Source organism: Triticum urartu, chromosome 6A (assembly GCF_056163025.1).
Source record: "Triticum urartu cultivar PI428250 chromosome 6A, HENAU_Tu73, whole genome shotgun sequence".
NCBI classification, from domain to species: domain Eukaryota; kingdom Viridiplantae; phylum Streptophyta; class Magnoliopsida; order Poales; family Poaceae; genus Triticum; species Triticum urartu.
In genome coordinates this window covers 397,118,698-397,137,375 of record NC_141878.1, presented here as the reverse complement: position 1 = coordinate 397,137,375, position 18,678 = coordinate 397,118,698, and the positions used below count along the sequence as shown (strand labels likewise).

Sequence of the window (18,678 nt, the reverse complement as noted above, 5' to 3'; positions counted from 1 at the left end):
TTTAATATAAACACGTATCCGGTTTGCGATTTAGAATCATCCGGATCAGTGTCAAAGCTTGCATCAACGTAACCATTTACGATGAGCTCTTTGTCACCTCCATAAACGAGAAACATATCCTTGGTCCTTTTCACGTACTTCAGGATGTTCTTGACTGCTTTCCAGTGATCCACTCCTGGATTACTTTGGTACCTCCCTGCTAGGCTAATAGCAAGGCACACATCAGGTCTGGTACACAGCATTGCATACATGATAGAGCCTGTGGCTGAAGCATAGGGAACACTTCTCATTTTCTCTCTATCTTCAGCAGTGGTCGGGCATTGAGTCTTACTCAACTTCACACCTTGTAACACAGGCAAGAACCCTTTCTTAGCTTGATCCATTTTGAACTTCTTCAAAACTTTATCAAGGTATGTGCTTTGTGAAAGTCCAATTAAGCATCTTGATCTATCTCTATAGATCTTGATGCCCAATATATAAGTAGCTTCACCGAGGTCTTTCATTGAAAAACTCTATTTGAAGTATCCTTTTATGCTATCCAGAAATTCTATATCATTTCCAATCAACAATATGTCATCCACATATAATATTAGAAATTCTACAGAGCTCCCACTCACTTTCTTGTAAATACAGGCTTCTCTAAAAGTCTGTATAAAACCATATGCTTTGATCACACTATCAAAATGTTTATTCCAACTCCGAGAGGCTTGCACCAGTCCATAAATGGATCGCTGGAGCTTGCACACTTTGTTAGCTCCCTTTGGATCGATAAAACCTTCAGGTTGCATTATATACAAGTCTTCTTCCAGAAATCCATTCAGGAATGCAGTCTTTACATCCATTTGCCAAATTTCATAATCATAAAATGCAGCAAATGCTAACATGATTCGGACAGACTTAAGCATCGCTAAGGGTGAGAAGGTCTCATCGTAGTCAACTCCTCAAACTTGTCAAAAACCTTTTGCAACAAGTCGAGCTTTGTAGACAGTAACATTACCGCCAGCGTCTGTCTTCTTCTTGAACATCCATTTGTTCTCGATGGCTTGTCGATCATCGGGCAAGTCAACCAAAGTCCACACTTTCTTCTCATACATGGATCCCATCTCAGATTTCATGGCCTCAAGCCATTTTGCGGAATCTGGGCTCATCATCGCTTCCTCATAGTTCGTAGGTTCGTCATGGTCAAGTAACATGACCTCCAGAACTGGATTACCGTACCACTCTGGTGCGGATCTTGCTCTACTTGACCTACGAGGTTCGGTAGTAACTTGATCTGAAGTTTCATGATCATCATCATTAGCTTCCTCACTAATTGGTGTAGATGTCACAGGAACCGGTTTCTGTGGTGAACTACTTTCCAATAAGGGAGCAGGTACAGTTATCTCATCAAGTTCTACTTTCCTCCCACTCACTTCTTTCGAGAGAAACTCCTTCTCTAGAAAGGATCCATTCTTAGCAACGAATATCTTGCCTTCGGATATGTGATAGAAGGTGTACCCTATAGTTTCCTTTGGGTATCCTATGAAGACACATTTCTCCAATTTGGGTTCGAGCTTATCAGGTTGAAGCTTTTTCACATAAACATCACAGCCCCAAACTTTAAGAAACGACAACTTTGGTTTCTTGCTAAACCATAGTTCATAAGGCGTCGTCTCAACGGATTTTGATGGTGCCCTATTTAACGTGAATGCAGCCGTCTCTAAAGCATAACCCCAAAACGATAGCGGTAAATCAGTAAGAGACATCATAGATCGCACCATATCTAGTAAAGTACGATTACGACGTTCGGACACACCATTACGCTGTGGTGTTCCGGGTGGCGTGAGTTGCGAAACTATTCCACATTGTTTCAAATGTATGCCAAACTCGTAACTCAAATATTCTCCTCCGCGATCAGATTGTAGAAACTTTATTTTCTTGTTACGATGATTTTCCACTTCACTCTAAAATTCTTTGAACTTTTCAAATGTTCCAGACTTATGTTTCATTAAGTAGATATACCCATATCTGCTTAAATCATCTGTGAAAGTGAGAAAATAACGATACCTGCCGCGAGCCTCAATATTCATCAGACCACATACATCAGTATGTATGATTTCCAACAAATCTGTTGCTCGCTCCATTGTTCCGGAGAATGCTGTTTTAGTCATCTTGCCCATAAGGCATGGTTTGCAAGTACCAAGTGATTCATAATCAAGTGATTCCAAAAGTCCATCAGTATGGAGTTTCTTCATGCGCTTTATACCAATATGACCCAAACGGCAGTGCCACAAATAAGTTGCACTATCATTATCAACTCTGCATCTTTTGGCTTCAACATTATGAATATGTGTATCACTACTATCAAGATTCAACAAGAATAGACCACTCTTTAAGGGTGCATGACCATAAAAGATATTACTCATATAAATAGAACAACCATTATTCTCAGATTTAAATGAATAACCGTCTCGCATCAAACAAGATCCAGATATAATGTTCATGCTTAACGCTGGCACCAAATAACAATTATTTAGGTCTAAAACTAATCCCGAAGGTAGATGTAGAGGTAGCGTGCCGACGGCGATCACATCGACTTTGGAACCATTTCCCACGCGCATCGTCACCTCGTCCTTAGCCAGTCTTCGCTTAATCCGTAGTCCCTATTTCGAGTTGCAAATATTAGCAACAGAACCAGTATCAAATACCCAGGTGCTACTGCGAGCTCTGGTAAGGTACACATCAATAACATGTATATCACATATACCTTTGTTCACCTTGCCATCCTTCTTATCCGCCAAATACTTGGGGCAGTTCCGCTTCCAGTGACCAGTCTGTTTGCAGTAGAAGCACTCAGTCTCAGGCTTAGGTCCAGACTTGGGTTTCTTCTCCTGAGCAGCAACTTGTTTTCCGTTCTTCTTGAAGTTCCCCTTCTTCTTCCCTTTGCCCTTTTTCTTGAAACTGGTGGTTTTATTGACCATCAACACTTGATGCTCCTTCTTGATTTCTACCTCTGCAGCCTTTAGCATCGTGAAGAGCTCGGGAATTGTCTTATTCATCCCTTGCATATTATAGTTCATCATGAAGCTTTTGTAGCTTGGTGGCAGTGATTGAAGAACTCTGTCAATGACACTATCAATAGGAAGATTAACTCCCAGTTGAGTCAAGTGATTATGATACCCAGACATTTTGAGTATATGCTCACTGACATAACTATTCTCCTCCATCTTGCAGCTATAGAACTTATTGGAGACTTCATATCTCTCAATCCGAGCATTTTCTTGAAATATTAACTTCAACTCCTGGAACATCTCATATGCTCCATGACGTTCAAAACATCGTTGAAGTCCCAGTTCTAAGCTGTAAAGCATGGCACACTGAACTATCGAGTAGTCATCAGCTTTACTCTGCCAAACGTTCTTAACGTTGTCAGCAGCATCTGCAGCAGGCATGTGTAACGCCCGGATAATCTTGCTACAGTAATCCCACGCCAATCATGCCACGTCATCCCGATTACTGTTGCTAAACGTCCGTTAGTTCAACCGCGTCAAATTCAAATTTAAAATTAATGTCGACAATAAAAGTTTCCAAAAATTGAAACAAAAATGTTCGGTGGTTGCCAAATATTACAAGGGTAATTATGGTGCAGCAAACACAATTTTACAAAATACCTAAATGACCTAAACTAACTAAAACAGAAAAGGAAAATAAATAAAAGAAAGAAACTAACAAAACAAAAAAAGAGCAACCCCCCCCCATGGGCCAACCGACCCAACAGGCCGGCCCACCCCGGTCCACCTAACCACTACTAACCCCCCACTACTCCAAACCCTAACCCAACCGAATCCCACTCCCACCCCATGACTCCCACTCCCCCTCGTTCCTCTCGCTCTCCCCCCGATCTGGATCGGGGGCGCTTGCCCCCGAAGACCGCGTCGCTGGCGCCATCCTCCTCAAGCCGCCGTCCCGCGTGGATCCGGTCTGGGCCGTCGACGCCCCGCACCTCCCGTCGCCTCCCCGACCCCATCTTCCTCCCTCGACGGCCTGCATCCACTCTGACGCGTCGTCCCCGACCTCCTCCTCGCCTCCCCCGTTGCCCCGTACCCTACGAACCCCCCGTGAGGCCCTCCTCCTTCTCTGCCTTCACCCGTAGCACGCGCTTCCCCTCGCCGCGTGCACGCACCGCCCCAGTTCGCCCTGTCTGCACTGTCGTGCCCACGTGTCCTCCCGCACGCGCTCACCCCACGCCCGTTCACGCTCCCGCGCGCCCACAGCTGCGACCGTGTCGCCCCGCTTCGCCCAGCCGCCCGTGGCCTCTTCCCGCGCCTCGCGCGCTCCGCTGGCCTCCCCGCCGCGTGCCTCGTGCGCCTCTTCCCCCCGTTCCCTGCTGCTCCGGCGCGGCTCTGCCCGCGCCACCGCGCAGCCGCCGCCCTCCTCCGTCCCTGGCCGCCGCCACGCGCATGGCCGCCCCCTTCCCCACGCCGCTCTGCCTCTCCCCGCGCCTCCCCTGCATCTGTTGCCGCTGCCGCATGCTGCTGCCGCTGCTGCCCTGAGCCTCGCCCTGGCCGTGCCGCTCGCTCCGGCCTTGCCTTCCCTCTCTGTGCGCCGCTCCGGCCATCCCCGCCTCCTCTGCGCATCGCCCGCAGCCACCACCGCGGCTGTCCTGGCCACTGACCTTGCCGGCCTGCAGCGCCCGCTCGGGCGTGCCCGAACCACGCCTGGCACCCGCCCCTGCACCCGAGCGCTAGAACCCGTTAAGGCCCCTGGCCCTATGACATGGGGGCCCCACGCCCCACAGAACGTTTACAAAAAAATAAATAAATAAAATAAATAAAAATAATAACAATAATAAATAAAATTAATTAATTAATTAATTAAAGAATTAATTAACTTAATTAATTTTGATTAATTAAACTAATCAACTAATTAAACAAATTAATCCTGATTAGATTAGCCTAATCAATTAGCTAAACCCTAATTAACCTAACAGAGTATGACAGGTGGGTCCCACTGGACCCACGCGTCAGTTGACCCAGTCAACCCCTGTTGACTGCTGACGTCAGCATGACATCATGCTGATGTCATAAATCCAAATTTTGAATTAAATTAAATAATTAATTAAATTCCAGAAATTAGTTAAATCTTTAGAAAATCATATCTTTTAATCTGTAACTCGGATTAAATTATTTTCAACATGAAAGTTGCTCAGAACGACGAGACGAACCCGAATACGCAGCTTGTTCGTCTGCCACGTATCCGTAGCATACCGCACACGCAACTTTCCCCCTCTGGTTCATCTGTCCGAAAACGTGAAACACCAGGAATACTTTCCCGGATGTTTCCCCCTTCACCGGTACCACCTCGTACCGCGTTAGGGCACACCTAGCATCACGCTTTGCCATGTCATGCATCGCCATGCATTTGTTTGCATTATATTTATTGTTTCTTCCCCCTCTTCTCTCGCTAGACACCAAGACCGACATCGCTGCTACCCAGTACGACTACGGAGTTGACGACCCCTCTCTCTTGCCAGAGCAACCAGGCAAGCCCCCCTTTTGATCACAAGATATCGCCTACTCTTCTCTCTACTTCTTGCATTAGAGTAGTGTAGCATGTTACTGCTTTTCGTTAATCCTATTCCGATGCATAGCCTGTCATTGTTGCTCCATCTGTTGATACCTTACCTGCAATCCTAAATGCTTAGTATAGGATGCTAGTTTATCATCAATGGCCCTACATTCTTGTCTGTCTGCCATGCTATAATATCGGGCCGTGATCACTTGGGAGGTGATCACGGATATATACTTATACATAATATATGATACTTGTGGTGAATAAAGTCGGGTCGGCTCGTAGGAGTACCCATGAGTGATTCCGATGTTGGGGGCTGAAGGGGCAAGTGGCTCCATCCCGGTAGAGGTGGGCCTGAGTTCCCGAAGGCCCCCGACTGTTACTTTGTGGCAGAGCGACAGGGCCAGTTGAGACCACCTAGGAGAGAGGTGGGCCTGGCCCTGGTCGGCGTCCGTGGTTATTTCAGAATAACACGCTTAACGAGATCTTGGTATTTGATCTGAGCCTGGCTACTGGCCTATATGCACTAACCATCTACGCGGGGACAGTTATGGGCACTCGACGTCGTGGTATCAGCCGAAGCCTTCGTGACGTCAGTGACTGAGCGGCGCGTGCCGGGTTGGACTGCGTAACGCAACTTCCTTTGTAATGGAGGTTGCTAGGTCTGCTCACCGGCCGCGTACGCAACGTGCAGGTGTGCAATGGGCGATGGGCCCAGACCCCTACGCCACAGGATTTAGACCAGCGTGCTGACCTCTTTGTTGTGCCTAGGTAGGGCTGCGACGTGTTGATCTTCCGAGGCAGGGCATGACCCAGGAAAGTGTGTCTGGCCAAATGGGATCGAGCGTGTTGGGTTATGTGGTGCACCCCTGCAGGGAAGTTAATCTATTCGAATAGCCATGTCCCTTGGTAAAAGGACGACCCGGAGTTGTACCTTGACCTTATGACAACTAGAACCGGATACTTAATAAAACACACCCTTCCAAGTGCCAGATACAACCGGTGATCGCTCTCTCGCAGGGCGACGAGGGGAGGATCATCGGTTAGGATTATGCTACACGATGCTACTTGGTGAGCTTACCATCTACTCTCTTCTCCTGCTGCAAGATGGAGGTTACCAAAAGCGTAGTCTTCGAAAGGACTAGCTATCCCCCTCTTATTCCAACATTCTGCAATTCAGTCCACATATGATAGCCTTATTCCAGTTGATACCAATGCATACATATGTAGTGTAGCTCCTTGCTTGCGAGTACTTTGGATGAGTACTCATGGTTGCTTTCTCCCTCTTTTCCCCTTTCCCTTCTACCCGATTGCTGCGACCAGACGTTGGAGTCCAGGAGCCAGACGCCACCGTCGATGATGACTACTACTACTCGGGAGGTGCCTACTACTACGTGCAGCCCGCTGATGGCGACCAGGAGTAGTTAGGAGGATCCCAGGCAGGAGGCCTGCGCCTCTTTCGATCTGTATCCCTGTTTGTGCTAGCCTTCTTAAGGCAAACTTGTTTAACTTATGTCTGTACTCAGATATTGTTGCTTCCGCTGACTCGTCTATGATCGAGCTCTTGTATTCGAGCCCTCGAGGCCCCTGGCTTGTAATATGATGCTTGTATGACTTATTTTATTTGTAGAGTTGTGTTGTGATATCTTCCCGTGAGTCCCTGATCTTGATCGTACACGTTTGCGTGTATGATTGAATCGGGGGCATCACAGCCTGGCACCCAGCGGTGCTTCCAGGACGTAATTCTTCTGTGCAGCAATGAGGATAATCCTCAAGTTACGGACCCAGTCCGTGTAATTACTACCATCATCTTTCAACTTTTCTTTCTCAAGGAATGCATTAAAATTCAACGGAACAACAGCATGGGCCATCTATCTACAACAACATAGATAAGCAAAATACTATCAGGTACTAAGTTCATGATAAATTTAAGTTCAATTAATCATATTACGTAAGAACTCACACTTAGATAGACATCCCTCTAATCATCTAAGTGATCACGTGATCCATATCAACTAAACCATAACCGATCATCACGTGAAATGGAGTAGTTTTCAATGGTGAACATCACTATGTTGATCATATCTACTATATGATTCACGCTCGACCTTTCGGTCTCAGTGTTCCGAGGCCATATCTGCATATGCTAGGCTCGTCAAGTTTAACTTGAGTATTTTGCGTGTGCAAAACTATCTTGCACCCGTTCTAGATGGACGTAGAGCTTATCACACCCGATCATCACATGGTGTCTCGGCACGATGAACTTTGGCAACGGTGCATACTCAGGGAGAACACTTTTATCTTGAAATTTAGTGAGAGATCATTTTATAATGCTACCGTCAAACAAAGCAGAATAAGATGCATAAAGGATAAACATCACATGCAATCAATATAAGTGATATGATATGGTCATCATCATCTTGTGCTTGTGATCTCCATCTCCAAAGCACCGTCATGATCACCATCGTCACCGGCGCGACACCTTGATCTCCATCGTAGCATCGTTGTCGTCTCGCCAACTATTGCTTCTACGACTATCGCTAACGCTTAGTCATAAAGTAAAGCAATTACAGGGCGATTGCATTGCATACAATAAAGCGACAACCATATGGCTCCTGCCAGTTGCCGATAACTCCGTTACAAAACATGATCATCTCATACAATAAATATGCCATCATGTCTTGACCATATCACATCACAACATACCCTACAAAAACAAGTTAGACATCCTCTACTTTGTTGCTGCAAGTTTTACGTGGCTGCTATGGGCTGAGCAAGAACCGTTCTTACCTACGCATCAAAACCACAATGATAGTTCGTCAAGTTGGTGCGGTTTTAACCTTCTCAAGGACCGGGCGTAGCCACACTCGGTTCAACTAAAGTTGGAGAAACTGACACCCGCCAGCCACTTGTGTGGAAAGCACGTCGGTAGAACCAGTCTCGCGTAAGCGTACGCGTAATGTCGGTCCGGGCCACTTCATCCAACAATACCGCCGAACCAAAGTATGACATGCTAGTAAGCAGTATGACTTGTATCGCCCACAACTCACTTGTGTTCTACTCGTGCATATAACATCAACGCATAAAACCAGGCTCTGATACCACTGTTGGGGAACGTAGTAATTTCAAAATTTTCCTACGCACACACAGGATCATGGTGATGCATAGCAACGAGAGGGGAGAGTGTTGTCCACGTACCCTCGTAGACCGTTAAGCGGAAGCGTTATGACAACGCGGTTGATGTAGTCGTACGTCTTCACGATCGACCGATCCTCAGTACCGAACGTATGGCACCTCCGCGTTCAGCACATGTTCAGCTCGGTGAAGTCCCACGAACTCACGATCCAGTAGAGCTCGGGGGAGATTTTCATCAGCATGACAGCGTGGTGACGATGTTGATGAAGTTACTGCAGCAGGGCTTCGCCTAAACACCGCTACAGTATGACCGAGGTGGATTATGGTGGAGGGGGGCACCACACACGGCTGGGAGAGATCTTTGTGATCAACTTGTGTGTCTAGAGGTGCCCCCTGCCCCTGTATATAAATGAGCAAGGGGGAGGCCGGCCAGCCCTTGTTGGCGCGCCTAGGAGGAATCCTCCTCCTAGTAGGAGTAGGATTCCTCCCTTTCCTACTCCTACTAGGAGGGGGAAAGGCAGGGAGAGAAAGAGAAGGAAAGGGGGCGCCACCCCCCTTCTCCTAGTCCAATTCGGATAGGGGGAAGGGGGAACGCTGCCTGCCCTAGGCTAGCCCCTCTCTCTTTCCATTATGGCCCAACAAGGCCCATTAGCCCCCGGGGGGTTCCGGTAACCCCTCCGGTACTCCGGTAAAATCCCGATTTCACCCGGAACTATTCTGATGTCCAAATGTAGGCTTCCAATACATCAATATTTATGTCTCGACCATTTCGAGACTCCTCGTCATGTCCGTGATCAAATCTGGGACTCCGAACTACCTTCGGTACATCAAAACATATAAACTCATAAAATCGATCGTCACAGAACTTTAAGCGTGCGGACCCTACGGGTTCGAGAACTATGTAGACATGACCGAGACACGTCTCCGGTCAATAACCAATAGCGCAACCTGGATGCTCATATTGGTTCCTACATATTCTACGAAGATCTTTATCGGTCAAACCGCACAACACTATACGTTGTTATCTTTGCCATCGGTATGTTACTTGCCCGAGATTCGATTGTCGGTATCCCAATACCTAGTTCAATCTCGTTACCGGCAAGTCTCTTTACTCATTCCGTAATACATCATCCCGTAACTAACTCATTAGTTATCATGCTTGCAAGGCTTATAGTGATGTGTATTACCGAGAGGGCCCAAAGATACCTCTCCAACAATCGGAGTGACAAATCCTAATCTTGATCTATGCCAACTCAAAAAGTACCATCGGAGACACCTGTAGAGTACCTTTATAATCACCCAGTTACGTTGTGATGTTTGGTAGCACACAAAGTGTTCCTCCAGTATTCGGGGGTTGCATAATCTCATAGTCATAAGAACATGTATAAGTCATGAAGAAAGCAATAGCAGTAAACAAACGATCAAGTGCTAAGCTAACGGAATGGGTCAAGTCAATCACATCATTCTCCTAATTATGTGATCCCATTGATCAAATAACAACTCATGTCTATGGTTAGGAAACTTAACCATCTTTGATCAATGAGCTAGTCAAGTAGAGGCATACTAGTGACACTATGTTTGCCTATGTATTCACACATGTATGATGTTTCCGGTTAATACAATTCTAGCATGAATAATAAACATTTATCATGAAATAAGGAAATAAATAATAACTTTATTATTGCCTCTAGGGCATATTTCCTTCACCCCCACCCTCGTGGACAGGTGGAGTCCCCCCTGACGTGGATCTTCCTTCCATTATTTATTATATATTCCAAAATAATGCTCCGTTGATTTTCAGGTCATTCTGAGAACTTCTATTTCTGCACAAAAATAACACCATGGCAATTCTGCTGAAAACAGCGTCAGTCCAGGTTAGTTCCGTTCAAATCATGCAAGTTAGAGTCCAAAACAAGGGCAAAAGTGTTTGGAAAAGTAAATACGACGGAGACGTATCACGGCACCATCTCATCTCAAACCTAGTTCATGTGTTGTATTCAATCTTTGTCTCAAAACTTCAGATTGGTACTTGTGGGTTGCTAGTAGTGTTAATTACTCCTTGTAGTTGATGCTAGTTGGTTTATTTGGTGGAAGTTCATATGTTCAGATCCTTAATGATATTCAATACCCCTCTAATCATGAACATGAACATGCTTTGTGAGTAGTTACGTTTGTTCCCGAGGACATGGAAGAAGTCTTGTTATAAGTAATCATGTGAATTTGGTATTCATTCAATATTTTGATGAGATGTATGTTGTCTTTACTCTAGTGGTGTTATGTGAACGTCAACTACATGACACTTCACCATGATTTGGGCCTAGGGGGAGGCATTGGGATGTAGCAAGTAGATGATGGGTTGCTAGAGTGACAAAATCTTAAACCCTAGTTGATGTGTTGCTTCGTAAGGGGCTGATTTGGATCCACATGTTTAATGTTATGGTTAGATTTATCTTAATTCTTCTTTCGTAATTGCGGATGCTTGCGTGAGGGGTTAATTCTTCTTTCAATATTTTGATGAGATGTATGTTGTATTTCCTATACTGTCCTATAAACCCTTGTTAATATCAAGTTTCCTCTCTATGTGTTGAAAGTTTTGAAGTCATGCTTGTTTTGCCTTCCTATGCTAGATGATTTTTGTTTCCATGAATTGTTTGCTCACAAAATCCCTATGCATAGGAAGTGGCTTAGTCTTAAATGTGCTAGTCATGTGCTTCATGATGTTCTCTTTGTGTTTCATTTCTTATCTTTTATGTGAGCATCATTGAAATCATCATGCCTAGCTAAAAATGCATTAAAGAAAAATGCTTGTTGGGAGACAACCCAACACTATTACCTACTATTTTTGTGTGTTCACATGATTAATATACTGTAGTAATCGTGTTTTATAGCTTTTGTTTCAACAAAGTACCAAGTAAAGCCTTTGGGATAGTGGTGATGATAGTTGACTTGATTCTGCGCAAAACATAAACTTTTGCTTCCAGTAACAAAATTGTTTAAATTCACTGAAATGTCATAAAGTTCGGAATTGTTTATGAATGATTGATATACAAATTTCCTACATTGTCCTAATGTTTCATAATTTCTGGAGTAATAGAAGTATGGTCATTGCTCAGATCATTACAGAATGTTCTGTTTTTGACAGATTGTGTTTTCAATGCATAGTTTGCTTGTCTTCTAGTTTCTATGGCTTATATTGCTCAATATAAATAATGGAAATGATAAGGTACAATAGGAATTGTGTGAGAACAATTATGAATCTTATCTTTGACAGTACCAAAGTGAATGATTTGTTTTACATACTAACCTATCTCACGAAGTTCCGTTAAGTTTTGTGTGATTGAAGTTTTCAAGTTTTGGGTGAGATATCGATATGAGGAGAATAAGGACTGACAAGACCCTAAGCTTGGGGATGACCAAGGCACCCGCAAGGTAATATTCAAGGAATATCCAAGCAACTAAGATTGGGGATGCCCCGGAAGGCATCCCCTCTTTCGTCTCAACATTATCGGTAACCTTACTTGGGGCTATATTTTTATTCGTCACATGATATGTGTTTTGCCTGGAGCGTCATTTTATTTTGTTTGTATTTGCTTGCTCTTATTTATAATAAAGTTTTTGTATCTTTTACTTAAATAAAAATGTCAAGTATAGCCTTTGCCATGCTTATTTTGCATGTCTATATGTTGTTGTTTGAAAACATAAAGTTGCACGCTAGTGCGTGAATTCTTGAGAAAATTCAAAATGTGATAAAATGTTGAAATTTTTTCCACAATAAGATATGATAAAGTGTGAACACCATCAGTCATTAAAAATCTAGGGATCCAAACCTCAGGAAAATAACTTCTTTAAGCATTTTAATAGAAGTGTTATGATCAACACTACTAGTTGGAATAGCTTCTACCCACTTAGTAACGTAATCAACAACAACTAAAATGTTTGTATACCCATTAGAGGAAGGGAAAGATCCCATGTAATCAAAACCCCAAACGTCAAATGGTTCAATAACAAGTGAATAATTCATACACATTTCCTGACGTCTACTAATATTACCAATTCTTTGACATTCATGACAAGGCAAGACATACTTACGAGCATCTTTGAAGAGAGTAGGCCAATAAAAACCAGATTGTAATACCTTGTGTGCAGTTCTATCTCCAGCATGGTGTCCTCCATAGGCCTCGGAGTGACACTTGCGTAGGATCTATTCCTGTTCATGCTCAGGTACACAACGTCTAATAACACCATCTACTCCTTCTATATAAAGGTGTGGGTCATCCCAAAAGTAATGTCTTAAATCATAGAAAACCTTTTACTTTTGATGTTAGGTGTGGGTCATCCAAGAACAGCACCGACAGCATAATCACTAGCATCACACATAATTTCAAAGGGTAAATTCCAATCGGGCGGTTGAATAATAGGTGCAGAAATCAAGGCTTTCTTAAGTATCTCAAAGGCTTCTACACAATCATCATCAAAAAAAATGGGGCATCTTTTTGCAGAATATTAGTAAGAGGCCAAGAATTTTTAGAGAATTCTTTAATAAACCTCCTATAGAAACCAGCATGACCTAGGAAACTTCTTATACCTTTGACATCTTTAGTACACGGCATCTTTTCAATAGCATCTACTTTAGCTTTATCAACTTCAATACCTCTTTCGGAGATTTTATGTCCCAAGAAGATACCTTCATTAACTATAAAGTGGCACTTCTCCCAGTTCAAGACAAGATTAGTTTCTTCACGCCTCCGCAAAACTCGATCAAGGTTGCTTAAGAAATCATCAAAAGAAGTTCCATACATGGGTAAATCATCCATGAAAACCTCAACAATATTTTCACAAAAGTCAAAGAATATAGCAGTCATACATCTTTGAAAGGTAGCAAGAGCATTGCATAAACCAAAAGGCATACGTCTATAAGAAAATGTACTGAAAGGGCAAGTAAAAGTGGTTTTTTCTTGATCCTCTTTTGACACAGGTATTTGAGAAAAAACCAGAGTAACCATCTAGGAAGCAAAAGTGTGTATGTTTTGATAGTCCTTTTAGAATTTGATCAATAAAAGGTAGAGGGTAATGATCTTTCCTAGTAGCTTTGTTTAATTTGCGAAAATCAATAAAAGGTAGAGGGTAATTCTATAACCTGTAACAATTCTTTGTGGGATCAATTCATTTTTATCATTAGGAACAACAGTAATACCTCCCTTTTTAGGAACACAATGAACATGACTTACCCATCTACTATCAGCAATAGGATAAATTATACCTGCTTCTATAAGCTTTAATATTTCATTTATTACCACTTCCTTTATCTTAGGATTTAACCGTCGTTGATGATCAACAATTGGTTTAGCATCAGGCTCCATATTAATTTTATGCTGACATAGAGTGGGACTAATGCCCTTAAGATCATCAAGAGTATATCCAATAGCAGCGCGGTGCTTCTTTAGAGTTTTCAATATTTGTTGATGCTCTGAAAGGTTAGCACTAATAATAACAGGATATATCTTCTTTTCATCAAGATAAGCATATTTCAAAGTATTAGGCAATTGCTTAAGCTCAAACATGGAATCACCCTTGGGTAAAGGAGGATCCCCGAGAATCTCAACAGGCAAGTTGTGTTTCAAAACAAGCATTTGATTAAAGAATATTTCATCTAATTCCTTCCTTTCATTCATGAACATGTCATTTCTTTGTCTAGAAAATGTCGTTCTAAAGGATCGGTAGGAGGCACGACAATAGAAGCAAGACCAATAATTTCATCCTTACTAGGCAATTATTTATCATGGGGTTGTCTACGAAGTTTGGAGAAATTGAACTCATGAGACACATCCCCAAAACTTACAGTAACAGTTTCTTTCTCACAATCTATCTTAGCATTAACTATGTTCAAGAAAGGTCTACCAATATAATGGGACAAAAATCATCTTGTGGGGAACCAAGAACTAGAAAATAAATAGGGTATTTTATCTTCACACACAAGACTTCAACATCTCTAACAATCCCAATTGGTGATATAGCATATCTATTAGCAAGCTTAATAGTAACATCAATATCTTCTATTTCAGCAGGTGCAATATCATTCACAATTTCTTGGTATAAAGTAAAGTGAATTGCACTCACACTAGCACCCAAATCACATAAGACATGGTAACAATGATCTCCTATTTTAACAGAAACAACAGGCATGCCAACAACAGGTCTATGCTTATCTTTATCATCGGGTTTAGCAATTTTAGCAGCTTCATCATAGAAATAAATAACATGCCCATCAATGTTATCGACCAAGAGATCTTTAACCATAGCAATACTAGGTTCAACTTTAATTTGTTTAGGGGGTGTAGGTGTTCTCTTATAACTCTTATGAACCATAGCTAAAGCTTTAGCATGTTCCTTTACTCTAACAGGAAAAGGTGGTTTCTCAATATAAGCAGTAGGAACAACTGGATCAACATTATAAGTAATGGTTTCTTCTTCAGCCTTAATAGGTTCAACTACTTTTACTTCAATGGAAGGATGATATTTAAACCACTTCTCCTTAGGGAGATCAACATGAGTAGTAAATGATTCACAAAAAGAAGCTACTATCTCAGAGTCAAGTCCATATTTAGTGCTAAATTCACGAAAAGCATCGATATCAATAAAAGATTTAACACAACCAAACCTGACTCCTTACCTTCACCGAGTTCCCAATCTTCAGAGTTGCGTTTAATTCTTTCCAATAGATCCCATTTGAATTCAATAGTCTTCTTCATGAAAGAACCAGTACAAGAAGTATCGAGCATGGATTGATCACTACGAGAAAGCCGAGCATAAAAGTTCTGAATAATAATTTCTCTTGAGAGCTCATGATTGGGGCATGAATGTAACATTTACTTAAGCCTCCCCCAAGCTTGAGCGATACTTTCTCCTTCATGAGGCCAAAAATTATATATATAATTCTGATCACGATGAACCAGATGCATAGGATAAAACTTCTGATGAAATTCCAATTTCAATCGGTTTCAATTCCAAGCTCCAATATCATCACATAGCCTATACCATGTCAATGCCTTTCCCTTTAAAGATAAAGGGAATACCTTCTTCTTTACTTCATCATTGGGCAAACCTGCAAGCTTAAATAATCCACAAACTTCATCCACATAGATTAGATGCATATCAGGATGTAGTGTTCCATCTCCTTCATAAGGATTAGCTAGCAGTTTCTCTATCATACCCGAAGGAATTTCATAATGAGTATTTTCAGTAGGTTCAGTAGGTTGAGGGGCAACTTCTTTCTCTACCGGCCGGGGTGAAGATACCCCGAACAAACCACTCAAAGGATGATGTTCCATAGCCAAAAGTGATAGTAAATTTCAGCACACTATACAAATGTTTCCTTACCAAATTCCACTTACTAAAGGCGCTTCACTCCCCGGTAACGGAACCAGAAAAGAGTCTTGATGACCCACAACTATAGGGGATCTATCGTAGTCCCTTCGATAAGTAAGAGTGTCGAACCCAACGAGGAGCAGAAGGAAATGACAAGCGGTTTTCAGCAAGGTATTCTCTGCAAGCACTAAAATTATCGGTAACAGATAGTTTTGTGATAAGATAATTCATAACGGGCAATAAGTAACAAGTGTAACAAAGGTGCAGCAAGGTGTCCCAATCTTTCTTGTAGCAAAGTACAAGCCTGGACGAACTCTTATATAAAGCAAAGCGGTCCCGAGGACACATGGGAATTGTTGCCAAGTTAGTTTTCAACATGCGCATATGATTCGCATTCGTTACTTTGATAATTTGATATGTGGGTGGACCGGTGCTTGGGTGCTGACTTTACTTGGACAAGCCTCCCACTTATGACTAACCCCTCTCGCAAGCATCCGCAACTACGAAATAAGAACTAAGATAAATCTAACCATAGCATGAAACATGTGGATCCAAATCAGCCCCTTATGAAGCAACGCATAAACTAGGGTTTAAGCTTATGTCACTCTACCAACCCATCATGTACTTATTACTTCCCCATGCCTTACTCTAGGCCCAAATCATGGTGAAGTGTCATGTAGTCGACGTTCACATAACACCACTAGAGGAGAGACAACATACATCTCATCAAAATATCGAACGAATACCAAATTCACATGATTACTTATAACAAGACTTCTCCCATGTCCTGAGGAACAAACGTAACTACTCACAAAGCATATTCATGTTCATAATTAGAGGGGTAGTGAATATCATTAAGGATCTCAACATATGATCTTCCACCGGATAAACCAACTAGCATCAACTACAAGGAGTAATCAACACTACTAGCAACCCATAGGTACCAATATGAGGTTTTGAGACAAACATTGGATACAAGAGATGAACTAGGGTTTGAGAGGAGATGGTGCTGGTGATGATGTTCATGGATATTGACCCCCTCTCGATGAGAGGGTCGTTGGCGATGACGATGCCGATGATTTCCCCCTCTGGGAGGGAAGTTTCCCTGGCAAAACAGCATCCCCGGAGCCCTAGATTGCTTTTGCCCAGGTTCCACCTCAAGACGGCGGCGCTTCGTCCCGAAAGCTTCCTTCTGATCTTTTTTCCAGGTCAAAAGACATCATATAGCAGAAGATGGGCACCAGAGGCCTGCGAGGGGGCCCACAAACCACAGGGGCGCGCCCAGGGGGGTAGGGCGCGCCCCCAGGCTTGTGGCCTCCTGGTGCGTCCCCTCTGGTGTTTTCTTCACCCAATATTTTTTATATATTCCAAAATAATTCTCCATAAATTTTTAGGACTTTCGGAGTTGTGTAGAATAGATCTCTCAGATTTGCTCCTTTTCCAGTCCAGAATTCCAGCTGCCAGCATTCTCCCTCTTCATGTATACCTTGTAAAATAAGAGAGAAAAGGCATAGGTGTTGTACCAAAATAGGTAATAACAACCCATAATGCAATAAATATAAATATAAAAGCATGATGCAAAATGGACGTATCAACTCCCCCAAGCTTAGACCTCGCTTCTCCTCAAGCGAAGCCAAAATCGATAATCATGTCCACATGTTTAGAGATATAGGTGTCGATAAAATAAAATACACACATGAGGGCATCATGATCATCTTTGAAACAACAACTTATATTGTCATATAATTTCTTATGCCAAAGTAACGATTCGTTCACAAGGTAAAGTATGAATCAAAAACTTTATTGAAAGCCAACAAACTATGGTCTCAGTCATTGAATAAAATTTATCATAATATCGGAAAGAGTCAATGTAAGAGCTTTTGTATAGCAAGTCCACATACTCAACCATCTCCTAGTATTTCATAGTTGCTAACACTCACGCAATACTTATGGGTTCAAAGCCTTATATATGGATCTTTCCCCAACATATAGTGCTTGCCAAAAAAGAAAAAGTGTAAAAAGGAAAGGTGAAGTTCACCATGACTCTTGTATAAAGGTAGAAGGTAAAAGTAAAAGATAGGCCCTTCGCAGAGGGAAGCAGAGGTTGTCATGCGCTTTTATGGTTGGATGCACAAAATCTTAATGCCAAAGAACGTCACTTTATATTGCCGATTGTGATAAAGAACTTTATTATGAAGTCCATCGCTTTTATTTCTTCCATATCACAAGTTCGTATAAAGCTTATTTTCTTCACACTAAAAGATCATACATATTTTGAGAGCAATTTTTATTGCTTGCACCGATGACAACTTACTTGAAGGATCTTACTCAATCCATACATAGGTATGGTGGACTCTCATGGAAAAACTGGTTTAAGGGATGTTTGGATGCACAAGTAGTATCTCTACTTGGTGCAAAAGATTTGGCTAGCACAAGAGGGAAAGCAAGCTCAACATGTTGGAGGATCCATGATAATATAACTTCTATTCGGATATAAGAAAACATAACCCATTATGTTGTCTTCCTTGTCCAACATCAACATGACACCGACCCCTGATAGCACGAGGATGGGGGAAACATGGGTGAAGATCCTCAAGAGAATAAAGAAAATTAGAAAAGAGAAGAATC

At 42.5% G+C, this 18,678-nt stretch overlaps 1 long non-coding RNA gene across 1 annotated transcript; it reads left to right on the top strand.

Annotated features, from left to right (window-relative positions):
• The first annotated feature begins 3,833 nt into the window (after positions 1–3,833).
• Positions 3,834–7,149, top strand: LOC147965381 (uncharacterized). The gene is made up of 3 exons (XR_015607448.1): positions 3,834–4,097; positions 5,447–5,521; positions 6,874–7,149. It is a non-coding gene; the product is annotated as an uncharacterized LOC147965381 (long non-coding RNA).
• Positions 7,150–18,678: the final 11,529 nt, after the last annotated feature.